Source organism: Canis aureus, chromosome 9 (assembly GCF_053574225.1).
Source record: "Canis aureus isolate CA01 chromosome 9, VMU_Caureus_v.1.0, whole genome shotgun sequence".
Classification (NCBI taxonomy): Eukaryota; Metazoa; Chordata; class Mammalia; order Carnivora; family Canidae; genus Canis; species Canis aureus.
The window spans coordinates 12,904,168-12,924,718 of record NC_135619.1 but is presented as its reverse complement, the minus strand read 5'-3'; the positions used below and the strand labels follow the sequence as shown (position 1 = coordinate 12,924,718).

Here is a 20,551-nt window from a genome sequence, read left to right as displayed (position 1 = left end):
TCTGTTTAGGGTATCTAAGCTCTGAATGTGAGATCTGAGAGTGAGTCAAAAGTTGGCAAAGAAAACTAGGGGATCTAGCAATGATAGAGGAAAAGCAGAATAAACAATATGTAGTTCATAAAATTGTGTGTGTGTGTGTGTGTGTGTGTAAGTGTAAGTGTGCTGGGGCAACTGAAAAAAACTTGAACAAAAATTTCTAAGAGAACTTGAGGTTCAAATATAGTTTAAAGTCTCTGAAATTCTGGGAATTAAAAACTCATAATTTTTGAATTAATAAAGTCAATACATAAATTGAAAGAGAAGAATTGAATTTGAATTCCAAAATTGAATTTGGAATCAGTGGCTTGGAAAATTAAGTGGAACCGCACCCCCCAAACTCCTAAGAATAAAAATAGAAAGAGAAAACAGGAGGGAAAAGATGAGTGATTTTTGATGATGGGTACAGGGCACTCAAAATACAAATATATTAGAAATTCCATGAGGAGAAATAGGAATCACTGGAGAAGAAGCAATAATTACACATATAATAGAAGGCCATTACCCTGTGTTGAAGGAAGATTTGAGCCAGAGATTCAAAGGACTTACTGAACTCCAAGCATGATGGTCAAGAAAAAGCAATCTAGGCCTCGTCTGATAATTTCTCTGAGCTCAAAGGATAAAAGGAAGATTATATAGACTTTCAGAGAGAAGGAACAAACTGTTTTCAAAAAGAGTAAGAATCAAGCTAGCAATCAGACCTCTCATACACAACACTGGAAAATGAGAGACAATCGGGTGATACCTAAAGATTACCAAGAGAGGGCAGCCCCAGTGGCGCAGTGGTTGAGTGCCACCTGCAGCCAGGGGTGTGATCCTGGAGACCTGGGATCGAGTCCCACGTTGGGCTCCCAGCGTGGAGCCTGCTTCTCCCTCTGCCTGTGTCTCTGCCTCTCTCTCTCTCTCTCTCTGTGTGTGTGTCTCAATAAATAAAAAAAATCTTAAAAAAAAAAAAGATTACCAGGAGAAAACTAGGCAATCCAAGAATCCTAAATCTAGCCAAACTACTCCTCACTTGCTTGGACAGAAGAAAAATATTTGAGGATGCATAAGAATTCAGAGAATGCATTATCTACATACTGAATCTGGGGAGAATATTCAAGAAAACCTCAAACAATAATTGAATGAAAAAGATATATATGTATAAGTGTGTGTGTATATGAATGGATGATGTTAGCATGATGGGGACATGTAATATAAATGCTACATAAAGATTATTTTTTTAAATTCAAAAAATTCAATTTGCCAACATATAGTATAACATCTAGTGCTCATCTCATCATATGTAAGGATTCTTGAGATAGAAATAATATGACTTAATGATTCCAACTTTAGGATTTTGGTGTGACATAGTGAGATGGTGAGGAAGGTAAGTAAAAGTGCTCTAATGTATAATGACTTGATCTAATCAACATTGTTTCTGTTTTGTTTGTAATTTTGATGTTTTGTGCATTATTGATTTTTTTTGGCATTTAATTTTGATTTAAAGAAACTGCATTAAAATATCATTTGATTACCAAGTTTTTTGACAGTCCCTTAAATTTTGTGCCCAAGGCAAGTGCCTCATCTGCCTTACCTTGGTCCTGGTCCTGCCAGGAAAATAAAGAAATGGAAAGAGAGAAAACAGCATAGTCATAAAGCAAAGTAAGAAGAAAGTCTTAAGAAAATACATATTGTTCATTCTAGCATTCAACATGCTAGAACGTAGCATCGGAAAGGGTCTGAGTAGAGGTCATTGGGTCTGGTGCTAGGCAAACTATGGTAACAGTATCAGTAGTCTAGTAGAGGCAAAGTCTGAATGGGAGGTTAGAGAGTAGAGGCCACATTGTAGACAGTGATTAAGTAAGGTATTGCTTTTATAAATGACAAAGCAAGTTATTAACATTTTCAATAAGCTTTTGTTCTTGAGGATGACATCATGAAAATTTCCTATGAAATCACTTGGAGTTAGAGTATCACCAAAAGCAAATAGCTCCCACTCATCTTTGACTATTGAGGCAGCTCTGAGATGAAGATGGTCTTTAAAAGGAACTTTCTAAGAAGTCCATGCCTCCTTAGATGTCTCATAGCCAGGAATACAATATAGGCTTTCAAAAATCATTGTTATCTCACTCTCACATAGGTAGCCACCACTATGGAAAATGATGTGTTCTCCTTTCTTGTACATCCTTCGTTACACACATGCACTTCTGAAGGAATAAAAATAGGGAACTCCAACTCTTTTTTAAGGCCAGACCAGACTCCATTTAGGACCTGCTCTTCCTGTAAATACTCTGAGAAGGGTTGCCAAGGAAACCTGAAACAAAGGCGACTTCATGCACTCAAAGCAGGAAAATGCATCAGCACCTCAAATCTTTATACATTACTGCAGATTGACAGTCTCCTTCCTTTCTCTAACTGGAGTTTTAAAGAACAGCCTTAAAACACTTCACTTTAAAAAAAAAAAAAAAACAGGGAGTAGATAGGGAGTTTTTCCTCCTATCTTCTGGCTATCTTTCAAGTGTTTTTGCCATTATCTCACAGTTTATGTATTCAAAGGTAAACATTACAATAATAGCAACTTTTCATTTGAAAAAATGAAAGGCTTAAATAAGGAAAATGTAGTTTTCATTTCATATTGACTTCTATAGCACCACCTTAAGAACTATTGCTATGTCTTGTATGTTGATTTTAGAACTCCTAAGACTAAGTGTTAATATCAGTAGAACAGATCTTCTGTTGCTAGTCATCAGAGTATATAACCCAGTAACCTGTTAACACCTCAAAATCTTTTGTATGCAAATTGACTGGTTGCAGGATTAACTCTCATAAATAAATAAGGGTCATTTCAACATTGCAAATTGATATATTTGATTTAATCCATTAAGTTGTCTTTTGCATCATGGCTTTAGAATAGGAAAAATGCACTATATTAAGCAAGAGCCGTTGAGGGTAAATAAAATCCTGATACTTGGCTAGTTGCATGGGAAACACATGGCTAATTAAAAACAAACAGGGTTTTCATTTAAAGAAGTTACTGGTTTTTATAAGCAGAGGGTGTTTGGGTAGCAAGGACCTGGTAAAAGTTTAGGAGGAATGATGGCATATAAAGCTAGAATGACCATTTGGGGTTTGGTAAAGATGGTCACTGACATGGCATCAGACTGTATGTGTGTGTGTGTGTGTGTGTGTGTGTGTACGTGTGTGTATTTTCCAAAAAACGAAGTTTAACTTTTCCTGTGATCATCTTGTTCTGAAGGGCACCATTTTTTTTTCACTGTGTCTTGCTCCAAGGTCTATTTTTGAGAAACTACACAACCTCCTGGGAAGACATGATGTGATATTGTGAGAAGCAAAGGGACTGGATACCAGCCACCTGAGTCAGATGGAGTCAGCTCAGAGAGGTAGCACTTCAGGAGGTGTGGCAGCTATCATGTGATAATCATATCCTTGGAGAATCACAGATTCAGAGCAGTACCTCTTGCCTTACAATACCCTAGGGTGTGATTATCTTATGATAACCATCTTAAAGATGTCTTTTTTGCTCAATTAACACATACTTCCATGAAAATTAGCTATCAAGATGAGTTACAAAATATAGATATTTAACATGACATGTTAAAATAGTGCAGATGTCTTCATCCAATTATTACAATTTGCACTCTGGACAAGGAAAACTACTTGGATGAGTGATTCAACTTGCTAACATGTACAGGTTTTGAAATTGTATATGATTACCAGATTTCTTCATATTGGGCAAACTCTGTATTTTCACTGACAGAGCTGTATTTTTGAAAGGCAGACCTAGGAAGGTTTACATAAGTGTCTTCGGCTCTCCTCAATTTGTTCTGTTTGGACCTGCCCTTTTACAAAACTTCCCTAGGGATTCCAATACGTTTTCTCATCCATTCTGTGGCATGCATCGAGAAACAGCCAGGCCATTTGCTTTTTGAGTGTTTGCTGGCAGAGAGTAAAACACACTTGTCATAAGTGCACATGGACTGGGAATATTTCTTGAGAATAAATGGAGCAGCAATATGAGGAAAAGTTTGTGCATTGTAGAACAAGTCAGTATTGATCTGAATTCCTCCTTGTTCCTGGCAGAGCACTGAAATACCTCTGAGGCCTCTGGGTTCCTTATCTGAAAGTGAGTGAATTTGTTCAGATAATCTCTAACTTTCTTTCCAGTTTAGCAGTCTGTGCTTCTGTTACATGCAAGTCCTGATAGGTGAAGATGTGAAATGGCTAGATGTTTCCTAAACTACATGTCTAGGGTAGTAGTTTTCAGTCAGAGGTGGAACAGTTGACAGTGTCTGGGGACATTTTTGGTTGTAATATTGATGGGGAGTGCTATTATCATCCAATGGATAGAGACCAGGAATCCTGCTAAAGAGCCTACACTGCACAGGACGGCTCCCCAACCCACCCTTCCAAACCCAGCAAAGAATTATCTAGGTCGAAGTATCCAGTGTTTAGATTGAGGGACTGTGGTCAATGGTCTTTAGTTTCCTCATCTATAAGATGGAGATGCTAATATCAGCCTAAGTGAGTTTCTGTGAAGATCTACTGATGTATTGCATGTAAAGCAACTAGCACTGCCTGGCACATGTAATAAAGAATTGTTAAGTGTTAGTAATAATCATTATTGTTAGAATATATTTTAAAAATATATTGGCTATACACTTGGAAGAAAAATTCTTTCAATTTTCAGTCAGTATTTAATCAACTATGCCAACAACTTGAGAGACTTTTTAGACCTCTGAAACAGTCTATCAGAGTGGTTCTCATGATGTAGTCTCTGAACCTGCAGCATCAGCATCACTTGGGAACATGAGAAATGCAAATTCTTGAGCCCCATCTCAGATCTGTTGAATCAAAGACTCTGATGGTGGGGCCTAGGTAGTTAACAAACACTCTAGGTGATTCTGATCCAAGCTAGAGTTTGAGAGCCACTGCTCTAATATATACCTCAGAAATAATTCCTCAAAGTGGAAACTGGGTCTCATCCTTTTAATTACTCCAAACACCTGGTTGAGTGCCTTGTATGTGGTAGGTACTTGGTAACATGATTGAATGATGAAAAAAAAGCTAATTCATGAGCAGGACCTGATCTTACATTTTCAACAATTGTCCCCGCAGCTTGGCATTGACTGATGTTGACAGACACAATTGAGTTACACCCACAGGCCCTAATCTTTCCTGTCTGTCTGTACCAGGTGTAAGGCAGCATGCTGTGGGCTAAAGAGGCCACTTGTGCTTGCAAGTTGAGACCTGCCGGCATAGCTCAAGTGATCCTACACCTTAGTTAGGGCCAAACAAAGGGAGGGGTTTCATTAGAAATAATTAAACTCAAATGAAACAAACCCAGGAATTCTACATAACTGCAGCTGTGGCTGTCATCAAATCATTCTTCTATTGTTTTTAGTCAGGAGATTCTGGAACTCATGGACAAGTGTTTTGGGGATGTTTGTATGTATATTTGAATTAATGATGTAAATGTCATTTGCTGAGTCTCCTTTTCAGTATTCAAAATTGAATCACCCTGGAAATATAAATCATAGTGTAGAAATATAGAACCAAGAAGAAAACATGTTAATTTGAACTTGAAGTCATCCTCTACTATAGTTGCATAAATTTAAAAGAGGGATTCAGATTGTTAATCATAGTAATACTTACTACAGTCTTAGCATATACAGGTCAACATGTCTGGTAATAGGTTTTCAAATTATAAATGTGGCAAGAAAATAGGAAGGAGTCAGCATATTTGGGAGATCATTTTTAAGAGCCTATTTAAAAAATATTTGCTACATAAAAATATATATTATGTGCAATTTATAGAGCATGAGTATAAACTAGATGCCCAGTACACTTAAACAGTGGAATATTACCAATATTATTGAGTCTCCATCTAGGTTATTTGTTCATTGCAAACCTCTGGCTGCTCTCCACTCTTCACCCAGGTAACCACTATCTTGAATTGTTCTTAAAAAATAATTTTAATATGTGTATATTTATCTATAACTTATTTTTAGTCTGCTTGTTTTTGAATTTTGTTATAAATGGTATCATACTGTCTCTATTCTGTGATCTATTTTTTCATTCACTGTTACTCACATAGTTATGAATTCTTTAATTCTTTGCTGAATTATAGTCCAGTTATCACTACATTACATTTTATACATTCTCCAGTTTGGGGTTTATTTGCTTAGTCTTATATTTTTGATGGAATGATACCAATTGGAAAAGCTCCCTTGCATGTGAATATAACCCAACATCTTTACCTGGGAAACAGAGTAGTTCAACCAGTCCTTAAACCTTGGAGTCCGAGGTGCCTTCTAGTCCTTGTTTTTTGATGATCTATGATCTTTACATTTGTCTGTTTTATCTACTACATCGTGAGTTCTTTGTGGGCGGAAATACATTTATTTCATTTCTCTTTCAGTAATACCTACAATGGTGCTTGACCCATAGTAGACACATTAGTGAGAATGGTGGTAAGTGACAGAAAACCAACTCAAACCAGATTCTTTTTTTCTCTTTTTAAGGAAACATATTGATTTACTTGAAAATCTCAGGGTTTACTCCATGAAATCTCAGATTCCTACCATCACAGCATTCAGCCCTTAAGTTGAACAAAGAGACTATAACTGCAGAAGTTCTTAGATAAGCTCTTCCTGAATTGGTTCATTTGCTCATCCCTGTACTAGTGATTGTGGTTCCAGATTATGACATGTTATAATTGCCTTATGCACAGGTTATGTATTCTACCCCTGAAACTTCATCCAAACTGCTTCTGTTAAGAGTAGGAATTAAGTTGTTCTCTCAAAGCAAAATTAGGGGGCCTTTCCAAAGAGCCTTTCCTTTCTTCCAAAGAGAAGAAATAGATGTAAAAGCAATAAATATATATTACAATAGATGTTAAATTCTAGTTGAATAAAAATTAAAGTGTAAACATAGAAAAGTAACTTAAAAAATCACACAAATAGGAACTGATCAAGGATAATAGGGCATGAGCAAGAATTTAATTTATAAAAGAATTCAGCAGCCCCGTTAAAATGAAATCTCTTTCTGATGGTAAAAAGGGGTAAAGGGAAGGGGAAAATATAAGAGTTATGGTTATTTCAGCATAAATTCTGTGGGCTGAGTACTTTAGAGATGCTGGAGGTAATGAGTTAATGAAAACAAGTAGTTTGGGATGACAGGTAGACATTGGTGGGTTTGGAGAGAGGTTAATAGGAAGAAGCCCATATAATGGGATCAATTTTAATGTCAGAAAAATGGTTGAATATGTAGAAGGAAGAAGATGGGGAGAATGCAGGGGCTACCAATGCCAGTTTGGAGTTGGCACATATAATTTACTTTCCTTGAAAAAAGGATTTTTTCTCAATTTCAGGTTCCTTTAATTATATAGACTCTGATCTGGGAACATTCCTAATATCAAAAAGGTAGAAGGTTAAATATAGGAAATACTTTCTTCTTGAAAGGTTATATGCAATGATTGTAAAAACAGATGCATGTAAGCCATATATAGTTACCTCTCTAGATATTGCTATCATCATCATCATCATCATCATCAATATCATTTGGTAATAAACTCAAGTCAGAGCAGAGAGAGAGCTCTCTATGTCCTTAAGCGTAAGAGATGCTTCTATAATTTAGTTTTCATAGGTTCAGGATTTGAACCTGAAACCAACCTAAGTTTTGCCTTCAGGGAAGATATTTATAACTTCTATTCAGCGAAAAAACCATGAAAAGTATATCAACTTAGGGAAGAATATTTGTCTTTTTCTCAAAGCTATGAAATCTCAGGTGGGTTTGTTTCCACAGGAAATAAGATGGTGATAAAGAATCGATATCTGTCAGGCAGGGATGACTCCTCATGTGATTGTGTCCTTTTCTCATGCCCTTGGTACCTGCCTACTTTTGAGTAGTTTCTTTTTCTTTCTTACTCTTTGCCAGGGTTCTTATCTATTCTTGTTTCTTTTTTTTAAGATTTTATTTATTTATTCATTAGAGACATGAGAGAAAGGCAGAGACATAGGCAGATAAAGAAGCAGGGTCCTTGCAGGGAACCTGATGTGGGACTCAATCCCAGGAACCTGGGATCAAGACCTGAGCCAAAGGCAGACACTCAACCACTGAGCCATCCAGGCATTCCTATTCTTGTTTCTTTAACTATTATCTCTATGCAGATAATTTCAGATTATTATGTCCTGATATTTTATTTTATGTTCCAGTGGGGATGTCCTCTGGATACCTTAAACTCCACATATCTAAAGACAAGTTGGTCATCATCACTGCATGAGAGTTTCTTATCCTGACTTTCCTATTTTATTTAATGACGTCAGAGTCTCCTAGATTTAAAACAGAGTCATCAGGGTACTTGGGTGGCCCAGTTGGTTGAGTGTCTGACTCTTGGTTTCAGCTCAGGTCATGATCTCAGGCTCATGAGATCATGTCCTGCGCCAGGCTCCATGCTCAGCAGAGTTGGTTTGAGATTCTCTCTCGCTCTGCCCCTCTTCCTGCTCTCTCTCTCTCTCTCTCTCCCCCAAATAAAGCTTAAAAAAAAAGAGTCATCAGTAATCTTTAAACAATTCTCTCTGAGGGGCCCCTGGGTAGCTTAGTAGTTGAGCATCTGTTTGCACGGCTCAGGTCATGATCCTGGGGTCCTGGGATTGAATTCCGCATCAGGCTCCCTATGGGGAGCCTGCTGCTCTCTGTGAGTCTCTCATGAATAAATATATGAAATATTAAAAAAAATCTCCCTGATATCTAAGTTTTTACATTTTTATCATGAACAGATGAGAGAATATGTTTTCTCTTTTCCATCCCTACTGCCACTATCCTAGCTTAGTCTCTCATTACTCTGGTCAGCTTTATACAATAGCTTTTCCTCACATCTTGTCTGTCCCACCACTAATCCATCCTTTGCACTAAGGCCAGATTAATCCCCCTAAAATGCAACTCTAATTTAACTTGGCCTTCAGGTTAAAAGCAAAAACAAAAAGAAATTCAAAACTTCATTGGCTTCCTATTTCCTGCACAATTTAGGATAAACTTTTCTGGCATTTGATGATCTTTACAATAGACTATCAATTTATTTTCTAGTTTTTTTCTCTTACTACTCTATTTATGCCATCCCCTTCAGCCAATTATTCATCATTCTGTACACAGTTTGTTTTAACCATGCCTTTGCTTTGCACAGAATGATAATGACTAACTCTTTACAGGACTTAATATGTTGCAGGCAATAATCTAAGCACTTTGTTTATAATAACTTATGACAATTTTCTCAAGAGGTATGTATTATTACTAGCTCCATTTTATAATAAGGAAATCAAAGCGAGAGAGTTTAAATGACTTGCCCTAAATTGCATAGCTGATTGATAGTAGAACCTGAATTGGAATCCAGGCAGAGCCCATGCTCTTTGTCACTATGTTCTTTTGCTTCTCCTTTTGTCAAATTCCTAACCATGCATCGGTGCCCATCAAAATCCTCACTATCCATCAGGGCCCATATAAGTGCTGCCTTCAATGATGCCTATTTTGGTCTTCACAAATAGTGGTGATTTTCCCCTGCTTTGAACAGCATAGTAATTTGTTTTCTGCATTTCTCCCACTATATATATACCATGCATGGTAATTTAGTTTCTCTACTATTTTTATTCCTCAACTAAATAAATAAGGCCCTATTCTTACTCTCAAGGAGATCATGGCCCTATGTCTTGAAGTATCTAGGAGACATGTCCAATATTTAATTGATGTTTATTGGAATTAATTAATGTTATTGAAAACAGTAAAAAGCCATTTCCAAACCTAGAAACCAAGTCAGATAAACTAAAATATTTAATGCACTTTTTAAAAAACTCTAAATTATTTGTGATAGACTATAGTTGCCATATTTTAAGAAAATCTTTTAGTATTACTTTACATTGGACTTCATTGTATGTTTTTTTTTCATTGTATGTTTTGATTTTTAATTCTGTAACAGAGTATTTAACAGTTCAAAATTTTGAGTAAAATAACAGGGGGATTTGATAACCCTTGTGAAACTTTACCTCTTCATTTGTACTTCAAATAAAGCATCCTGGAAACCCTTACAGGAAAAGCTGGCTAAACATTTCACTTCTTTGCTTCACGGTGTTACATTCCTTTGCTTCATAATGCTTACCCGCATTCCTGTTCATATCTTCTAGTCCCTTGAAATGAACATTTTTAAAAAGGAGTTCAGTGCAACGTATGTGCACTTGTTTTAAATTTATTTTTCTATTTCAGGTATCTCCATTAATATAAATATATATATTTTTTATTTTTTTTCTCCATTAATATATTAAATACCTACAAACCCATTACCAATCTGGGTTCTAAGTCTTTAAGTTTCAGTTTAAGCCCTCAGTCTGGGACAAAGAGAAAATGACAGAGAAACAGGAATGAGTTCTTCAGAAGAGAACTCCTACTAATCTCCCAAAGGGTAAGCCTTCATTTTGTGGGATTTGCCCCAAACAGATCTTCATCCTGTCTGCCTATGTTTTCCTTGTATTTCTCTTATTATGAAAATTATCAAATTATCTTCCTGGAACTGTTTTCCCAGGTAACCAGAATGTATGTATGTATATATACACACATGCACATATATATGTCCAGTGTCCATATATATATGCATATTTATCACATCATCTACAGTGAAAGTGGCAAATTTTGGGATATTGGCAGATTCAGTGAGATTGTTTCCTCAGTCCCATGTTCCACTTTGGGGATCATGAGGTTAGCCTTAGAGGCATGGTGAGCCAAGAAGATAGTCACGAATGTAGGATGTGCAGTCATGCAAATAAGATCTCTACTAACATGAGTTGAAGTTTATATTTCAGCACATTATCAATAAGGTAAGAAGCAATCAAGCAGCATCTACTTGAGATCAATTGCTAGAGTCTTTGGGTACCTAGTGGAATTATATTCTTTTATCAATGGCTTTTAATTTCTAATTTTAAAAAATCCTTTTGCATAGCAGAATGTATATATGTACTGTGGCTATAGTGTGAATTAGGCAACATTCATTATAGAGTACTTCCTAAAAGTTGTGTTAAATAAACAGCTTTAAATAAGATAGAATATTATCTTGTAGTCTCTCAGCTACAGAAATTTTTGTCTGAAATTGTATTGATTTCTGTATTGACAGGAGAGGGGAGAGAGACCTTTAAAGATCAAGACCTATAAGAGATAGAATCAAGAAGTAAACTTATGGCCAGGAATAATTTTTTGTTGAATAATCCACCTGACTGGAAGCAGTCATCCTTACAGTGGAGTCCATTGATAGCAGTGTGATAACCATATATTTTGGGTAAAGGACTCCTTTTGGCCAGCTAGGTCAGTAGAATCAAATTAGATCATCAGTAGGTGACAAATGTCATACCTGGTTCAGAATGCTACTTGGTTGATGATCAGTATACTATTTTAATATTTGAATACTTTAAATAGATATTCCATTTCATTCAGGTCAATTTAACAATACTTATTGAGTTCCAACTAAGTGTAAGAGAGTATATTAATTAGGTCTATGATGCTGAGCAAGTAAGATGTAGTCTGCCGTCTGCAACTTTGCAGTAGTGGGAGAGACAGATGTTTGCAAACCATAGCAGCTATGCACGAGGAATTTGTTTTTAATGTATATAATTTAAGTGAATATTCATTAGTCTCTGAGCCCCCTTAATAATGGAGGGCGCATTAGTAGTCATCATTGTAGCCAATATAGGGTTTAGGACATGGCTGGTTCTTGGTGTTTGCCAAATGAGAGAATGAACAAATGTTGATTACCCCGTGGATGTATTTAGCTTTAGTCATTTGTAAAGCCAAAAATCATCATTGTGAACCCTGAAACTTTATAGAAAAATAAACACAATAGTTATTATTTAAATGGTGTTCATCCAATACAAGGCACTATTGTTACAGCTTTACATGTATAGTCTTATTTAATTTTCACAATAACCATGAAACACAGATGTTATTTTTCACATGATAAGATTTAGGAAAGTCTAGTAACTTGTCTAAAATCCCATAGCAAGGAGATCCCTGGGTGGCTCAGTGGTTTAGCGCCTGCCTTCAGCCCAGGGCGTGATCCTGGAGTCCTGGGATCAAGTCCCACATCAGGCTCCCTGCATGGAGCCTGCTTCTCCCTCTGCCTGTGTCTTTGCCTCTCTCTCTCTCTCTCTCTCTCTGTGTATGTGTCTCTCATGAATAAATAAATAAAATCTTAAAAAAATAAATAAAATCCCATAGCAAGTGAATGGAAGATTTAAGATTGAAATCCAGGGTTGTCAAACTCCAAAGCCAATTCTCTTGACTGTACACAGAATAGTGAATAAGACTCTTTTAAAAAGGCCAGTAACCTTAAAGAAACAGTTTATTTAAAGTTTTCAGAGTTTTACTTGTGTAATAAAAAAATTACTAAGAATAATGTTGAAAGTATTTTAGTTTGTGGTACAAAATAGTATTGGTGTTGACAGAGACTCTCAACCCATCTGGTCAGACAGGACAGTCTGTGGTCTCGTTCCCACAGTGCTGGACAGGAGTGTAAATTTAACTGGGGAACAGAGGAGTTGTGGTGGGGGTGGTGAGCTCAGGCACAATGCTGAAAAGCAGGGCTCATTGTAGGCAGTCAGGTCTGTGTGGAGACATGAGATCTCTGTTAGCATAATGAAGACAATTGCTTTTCTTTTTTTTAAACTTTCTCCCAGCCTTGTCATATCTTTTCTTCTTGCCATACCTCTTCAAGTGAGCCCCCTCCGCATCTGGAGATGCTGATAGGGTCTTAGAATTTCATGGGGGAGGTGATAAAGGGAGGTGGTGGGTGGATGCTGGTTGAAGGGTTATTTCTTTCCTTGTATACTTGCATCTTTAGCATCATTAGGAGAAGCCCAACAAGACATTGTAGGATTGTTGTGAAATATGGTCACACCCAAAGACTTGTCCTTGGGGTGGGACTCTAAGGCAATGAATAACCAAATCAGTAGCATTCTCTACTTTCTTTCATAATGGGACGCCCCCAACTTGAATTAATATGGTTTAGTAAAAATGCTCCAAAGGTCAGGAGGCTTTGTTTTCTAGGACTTTATGACTGCCTGATCAATAACTTTGGATTAGTCACCTCTGTAAGGCTCAGTTTCTTCGTATCTGACATGTGGGAATTGGATTAAATGATTCCTAAAATCCCTCGTGGCCATTAGAAAGATAAATAGCATGTGGAAACAAATTTGACTTAAAGCAATTTCCAGTGACCTTACCACTTTATTAGCTGTGTAAATCAGGGCAATAATTATAGAAACACACATGTAATATTAGAATATGAATCCTACTTTCTCTACCTTATAGGGTTGTGATAATCGAATTGAAACAATATTTATGAAAGTATTTTATAAACTGTGAGGTGCTATGAAAATTAAGAGGCCATTAAAGTTTTACATTTATTCTAACCATGTATTCATATTTTTGTAGATTATTTACTTAGAGTGAATATATAAGTAGGAGGAGGGGCAGAGGGAGAGGGAGTGAATCAAGCACACTCCACACTGAGCTTAGAACCCGATGTGGAGCTCAATCTTATGACCTTGTGATGCTGACCTGAACTGAATTCAAGAGTTGGGCACTTAACTGATTGAGCCATGTAAGCACATCATATTCATTTTATTGTGTAACTGAAACGTGGTGTTGGATAATTTTTGAGGAGCTAAGATTTAACTATTCTCACTGTATCATATGTTTATTTTAAAACAAGTTCATGGACGTATTAGGGTGTCAAGCAGCCCCCCTTCAAAATAGCAAAGTACCACTCCATAAGGTGTAGTAAATCCATTTAAAGGCTATGAAAGAGATTTAAAGAACTTCTGAGGGTTTAACAGTGGTATTTTGTTTACCTTTGGAAATCATAAAAGAATGTCCATTTTAAAAATAAGGCGTTATGTTAGAGGAAGGAGAAGTAAAAAATTAAAATAATTTGTGTAGGTTGACAGAATAAGTTAGATTGGCAGCTCAACTCACTTGCAACTGAGGCATTTGCAGATGATCTTTTCTTATTTCTTTCATTGTGTTGCACATATTCTTGATTTTATATTTGTTCAATAATATTTTTATTTACTCACCTTTATCATAAATTTGTATGTTATTTTTTTAACGCATTAAAGTTAATTATCCTGATAGCCCATGTCTGTGAGCATGTTTAAATAGCAGGTCTCAGATTCTTGGCCATCTGCCATAGAATCTGCTATCTTCTTTTCTACAAGGCTTTACATTGCCCTGAGGAATAGTCAGAGTGCAGTCACCCAGAATGTGGAGGTAATAATGGAGGTCAGCAATTAGAGACTGATTATCAACTCCCTCTGAGCTTTTGATGGAGACAAGGCATTATGATGCTGAGAAACATGGCCTCGAGATAAAACCTGAGCAAGATTCTAGGCCTCTGTTGGTGGGAATGTGAACTGGTGCAGCCACTCTGGAAAACTGTGTGGAGGTTCCTCAAAGAGTTAAAAATAGACCTGCCCTACGACCCAGCAATTGCACTGTTGGGGATTTACCCCAAAGATACAGATGCAGTGAAACGCCGGGACACCTGCACCCCGATGTTTATAGCAGCAATGGCCACGATAGCCAAACTGTGGAAGGAGCCTCGGTGTCCAACGAAAGATGAATGGATAAAGAAGATGTGGTTTATGTATACAATGGAATATTACTCAGCTATTAGAAATGACAAATACCCACCATTTGCTTCAACGTGGATGGAACTGGAGGGTATTATGCTGAGTGAAGTAAGTCAGTCGGAGAAGGACAAACATTATATGTTCTCATTCATTTGGGGAATATAAATAATAGTGAAAGGGAATATAAGGGAAGGGAGAAGAAATGTGTGGGAAATATCAGAAAGGGAGACAGAACGTAAAGACTGCTAACTCTGGGAAACGAACTAGGGGTGGTAGAAGGGGAGGAGGGCGGGGGGTGGGAGTGAATGGGTGACGGGCACTGGGGGTTATTCTGTATGTTAGTAAATTGAACACCAATAAAAAAAAAAAAAAGATTCTAGGCCTCAGTTTTCACATCCATATAATGAGGAAGTCATTGTTCCAAGAAGTCTTTGAATTTGATTAGGAAATGGGGTAAAAAGAGAGACTGTCATGTCAGTGCTGTGAGTGAGGTGGATGTTGGGGTTGATTGGGGTTGAGGTTCGGAAGCCTACTGGATTTGAATCCTGGCTCTACCCACGAATAGCAGTGGGAACTCATTAACTTCTTAACTTTTTTTCCCTCACCTTAACAAAGAGATAAAGCAATAATTCCTTCACAAAGTTGTGGTATTAGTAAAGTAAATAAATCAACTCTGTAAACCAGTTGGTTCTCAACAAGTAGAAGCAATTATTGTTGTATAACCTTGAACAAGTTGTTTAACCCTGCTAGGTTTCAGTTACTTAAGTCGTGAAATGGGAACAACCTGGGTACTGACCTAAAATGGTTGTTTTAGATACTTGTAAAGAATTTAAAACAATGCCTGGCACTTAATAAAATCAACAAATATTAGAGGAAGAAGCGAGAAACTAATTGGCAGCATCAGGTAGGGTGGCATTTAGATGAAATTTAAGAATAAGGATTCTGACAGATTGAAAAAACAAAAAAGGACATTGAACACACCAGGAAAGAGTACCAGCAAAAGAATTCCATGAAAATGCATGGCATGTTTTATGACCCTTATATTTTCATGTGGTGGGAGCATAGTATTTATGAGCACATGCAGTAGGAGATGAGGTTGCAAACAGAGCTTGACAGTAGTAGGGGAAGATTTTGAGAGTCATGCTTTTAGGTTAGCACATTATGAACTCTTTCTAGTTTAGGTAGTTTGATTTTCAGCCTTATCATAAGATGTTGGGTAGCATCTTTTCAGTGAAATGTCTTCTGTCTTCTCCCTTTGAAGATAGCTCTTCTTCTGTGTACCATTGATACACTGTACATAGAATTTTTAATTTATAGAATTATCTGGAATTGTAATAGAGTATTTTAGTTATTTGTATTACTGCATCTTTCCCCTCCACTAGACTGTAGGTGCCTTAGGTGCAGGAACTACCACTGAGTCATATTTGTATAGATAGCACAAAACCAACACCTGGATTAATGCTTACTGTTGAGTAAACAACTGCTTTCTTGAAGTTGTTCCTTGTTATTCTTTAGCTTCATCTAAAGAATCCTCATTATTCTTTAACTTTATTTAAATGCCGCTCTACCTCTCAGCAAGACCTCTGTGCTGACTGAAGCCTTGTTCTGCTTTGGAAGATTTCAATGGAAGACTATGTGAGCTAGGTCTTCCATGTTTGATCTTTACATAGGGAATAAACACATTTTAAATTGATTGGGACATGCCTGATCTATACCTACATAGTCTTACTGCTTCATATTCCTTCAAATATTTTCCTTAATTTAAAAAATCTATGCCTTATTCGTTAAGAGGAATATTAGTTTCTTAGATGCAAAAATATAAAAATTTATTGAAAATATGCTCTCCATCTAGTCTCCGCTGATATTTAAGAATAACACAAGTTGTAGATGTACATGTTTAGAAATTTCAGAGTGATCAAAGAGGTACAAAATAAAAAGTGACAGCCTTCTTCCCAATCATTTCTTCCCAAATTAACTATTAATTTTTTGGTGGTGATTTACTTTAAACCATAATGTACAAGGTGTATAATTTATATTTCAATAATATGGCTTCTGTTATTTTAGCAAATAAGGATTCTGTTATTTTAACAAATAACTTTTTTTCTAGATAAATAAAATGCACTCAAAATTAAAGTGTGCGTGCCTCTAGTTGGAGGACAAGCATATCCATCAATGTACATAAGTTGTTTTTACTGATGAGCACTTGCATGCCATTACTTGGATTGAAAGATTAGTCTCAGTTGGAAACAAGTGTCTTCAGTGCTTGCCTTATAAATCTAGACTATTCACTAGGTACAGTAGACCTCTTTCTAAAAACCCTTATTACTCTGCTTAAACTGGCTTTAAAAATAACATGTGAGATTTGAGTTAAATATGACTTTTATACATGCAAACAAGTTAGAAATATTGAGGACTCTATCTTGAACCAAATCAGAATGGCCAAGTTTAAGCAGGTGGATTTCCCTGGAGGTGACTACAGGTGATTGCTGCTGATAGGGGCAGCAGAGAGTTATAGAGCCCAGAAGGCTTGGGAAAACCTTCTTCACATGGGAAGGTAGCTAGTTAGTAATCTAGGGAAGCCAAAAGGAGAGAAATGAGAAGAACCAGAGTTCAGAGAAAGATGTTACCATAAAATTTCCAAACCAAGTAGTCTGTATTCTAGAAATCAAGGCAAGCAAGGAGATAGGACAGAAGTGGAAGAACTGTTGCTGAAGCTGGTGGCCAGGTGAACCCTTTATGGCAGTGGCTCAGGCCTCTCAGGAACCTCAGAACAATTAGCCTTGTTCCTGTGGATCTGGGCTCTGACAGAATTTTCAGTTAAATCTTTATTCTTTCATCACTTCTTGTCATTCTCTTCAGTTAATCCTTAAGTGCCAGGTTGGGCCCAAAGAGAAATATCTGAGTTCTATCTTTAAGAAATTTAAGGTTTTTAAATTATTGATAGAAAAAAGAGTAACAACAAAGGAATAAGTGGAACATAGTAGAGATATACTCTGGTAATGATGCATTATTTCATGGATTCATTCATACCAAGCATGGGGAAACAATGGGTCTCCAATCTAGGGGGTAGAGAGCTATTAATAATTATTAACCAGAGAAATATGACATTAGATATGTAATATTGTGAAGAAAAAGTATGCAACTCTGTAAACATATGTCAATGAGATCGAATCTAGGCTGATGAATCAGGGAAGGCTTCTCAGAGAAAGTTGATATGTTGACATTTCTTAACTTATGCAAATGTTCAACATAAACCCACATTTGATAATTACTTTGTAAATCATAGTGCTATAAGACAGCAGTGTGCATTATGATAAATGCAAGTAAGTACAAAATCAAAGTAATCTAGGAGTTAATCCTGAGAAGAATGTTTTCCATTAATATAACATTATTTTTTTAAGTTTTTATTTAAATTCCAGTTAGCTAAGATACAGGGTAATATTAGTTTCTGGTGAAGAATTTAGTGATTCAACACTTACAACACCTGGTGCTCACCACAATAAGTGTACTCCTCAAAGCTCCAAAGCTCCATCCAACCTACCCCTCTGGCAACCATCAGTATGTTCTCTAGTTAAGAGTCTGTTCTTGGTTTTCTCTTTTTTCCCTCTAAGATCATTTGTTTTGTTTCCTAAATTCTACTTATGAGTGAAATCATATGATATTTGTCTTTCTTTGACTGACTTATTTTGCTTAACATAATACTCTCTAGCTCCATCTGTGTCATTGCAAATGGCAAGATTTCATTCTTTTTATGGCTGAGTAATATTTAATTTTCTATATATATATCTCATTTCTTCTTTATCCATTCACCAATCTATGGACACTTGGGCTATTCTATAATTTGGCCATTGTAGATAATACTGCTATAAACATTGGGGCACATGTATACCTTCAAATTAGTATTTTTGCATTCTTTGGGTAAATAGTAGTGCAATTGCTGAGTCATATTTCTGTTTTTAACTTTTTGAGGAATCTCCACACTGTTTTCCAGAGTAGCTGCACTAGTTTGCATTTTTACCAGCAGTTTTAAAAAGTGTTCTACCTCCACGTCCTTGTCAACACCTATTGTTTCATGTGTTGTTGATTTTAGCCATCGTGACAAGTCTGAGATGATATCTCATTGTAGTTTTGAATTGTATTTCCCAAATGATCATTGATGTTGAGCATCTTTTCATGTGTCTGTTGGCCATTTGTATGTCTTCTTTGGAAAAATGTCTATCCATATCTTCTGTACATTTTTAATTGGATTATTTCTTTTTTAGGAGTTGGATTTTATAAGTTTATATATTTTGGATACTAGCCCCTTATCAGGTATGCCATTTGCAAATATCTTCTCCCATTCAGGAGGTTGCCTTTTAGTTTTTTGATTACTTCATTCACTGTGCAGAAACTTTTTATTTTAATGAAGTCCCAATAGTTTATTTTAGCCTTTTTCCCCCCTTTGTCTCAGGAGACATATCTAGTAAGAATTTTCTAGTGCTGAGGTCAAAAAAGATACCACCTGTGTTTTCCTTTAGGATTTTAATGGTTTCATGTTTCACATTTACGTCATTCATTTATTTTGAACTTATTTTTGTGTATGGTGTAAGAAAGTAGTCCAGTTTCATTCTTTTGCATGTTTCTGTTCAATTTTCCCACTACCATTTGTTGAAGAGCCTTTTTTCCCACTGGATATTCTTTCTTGGCTTTGTTGAAGATTAATTGACCATATAGTTGTAGGTTCATTTCTGGGTGTTCGGTACTCTTGATCTCTATGTCTATTTTTGTGCCAGTGCTATACTGTTTTGATCATTACAGCTTCATAGTATAGCTTGAAGTCTGGAATTTTGATGACTCCAGCTTTGCTTTGCTTTTCCTTTTCAAGGTTGCTTTGGCTATTCAGAGTCCTTTGTGCTTCTATACACATTTTAGGATTGTTTGATCTAGCTCTGTGAAAAATACTGTTGGTATTTTGATAGGGATTGCATTAAATGTGCAGATTGTTTTGGGTAATGTGGACATTTTTACAATATTTGTTTTTCCAAGCATGAGCATGGAATGTTTTTGCATTTCTTTGTGTCATCTTCGATTTCTTTTGTTAGTGTTCTATAGTTTTCAGAGTATAGATCTTTTACCTCTTTGGTTAGGCTTATTCCTAGGTATCTTTTGGTTTTTGATGCAATTATAAATAGGTATGATTCCTTGATTTCTCTTTCTGCTGCATCATTATTGGTGTGTAGAAATACAGCAGATTTCTATATACTGAATTTGCATCCTGTGACTTTACTCAATTTTTGTAACAGTTTAGCAAGTTTTTGGTGGTGGAGTTTTGGATTTTCTGTATAGAATATCATGTCATCTGCAAATATTCCTCCTTGCCAGTTTGGATGCTTTTTATTTCTTTTTGCTGTCTGATTGCTATAGCAAGGACTTCTAGTCCTATTATAAATAATAGTAGTGAGAGTAGAGATCCCAGTCTTGTTGCTGACTGCAGAGAAAAAGCTCTTATTTTTTTCCCATTGAAGGGGATATTAACTGTAGGTTTTTCATATATGGCCTTTATTATGTTGAGGTATGTTCCCTTGAACCCTACTTTGTTGAGGGTTTTTATCATGAATGGATGCTGTTGCTTTGTCAAATGCTTTTTCTGGATCTGTTGTAAGGATCATATGATTCCTATCCTTTCTGTTATTAATATGATGTATCACATTGATTTATTTGAAACTATTGAACAATCCTTGCCGCCCAGGAATAAATACCACTTGATTGTGGTGAATGATTCTTTTAATGTACTATTGGATTCAATTTGCTAGTATTTTATTGGGGATTTTTGCATTTATGTTCATCAGGGATATCAGTTGATAGTTCTT

General features: G+C 36.2%; 1 long non-coding RNA gene across 2 annotated transcripts in view; it reads right to left on the bottom strand.

Moving 5' to 3' along the window:
- The window catches only part of LOC144320039 (uncharacterized), a 43,184-nt gene that overhangs the window by 5,812 nt on the left and 16,821 nt on the right, over positions 1–20,551 (bottom strand). The window contains exon 3 of one of the 2 annotated variants that reach the window (XR_013385631.1): positions 10,074–10,214. The exons of the other annotated variant lie outside the window; for it this stretch is intronic. This is a non-coding gene — a long non-coding RNA (uncharacterized LOC144320039). The remainder of the gene's footprint in view (positions 1–10,073; positions 10,215–20,551) is intronic. 2 annotated transcript variants of the gene reach the window in all.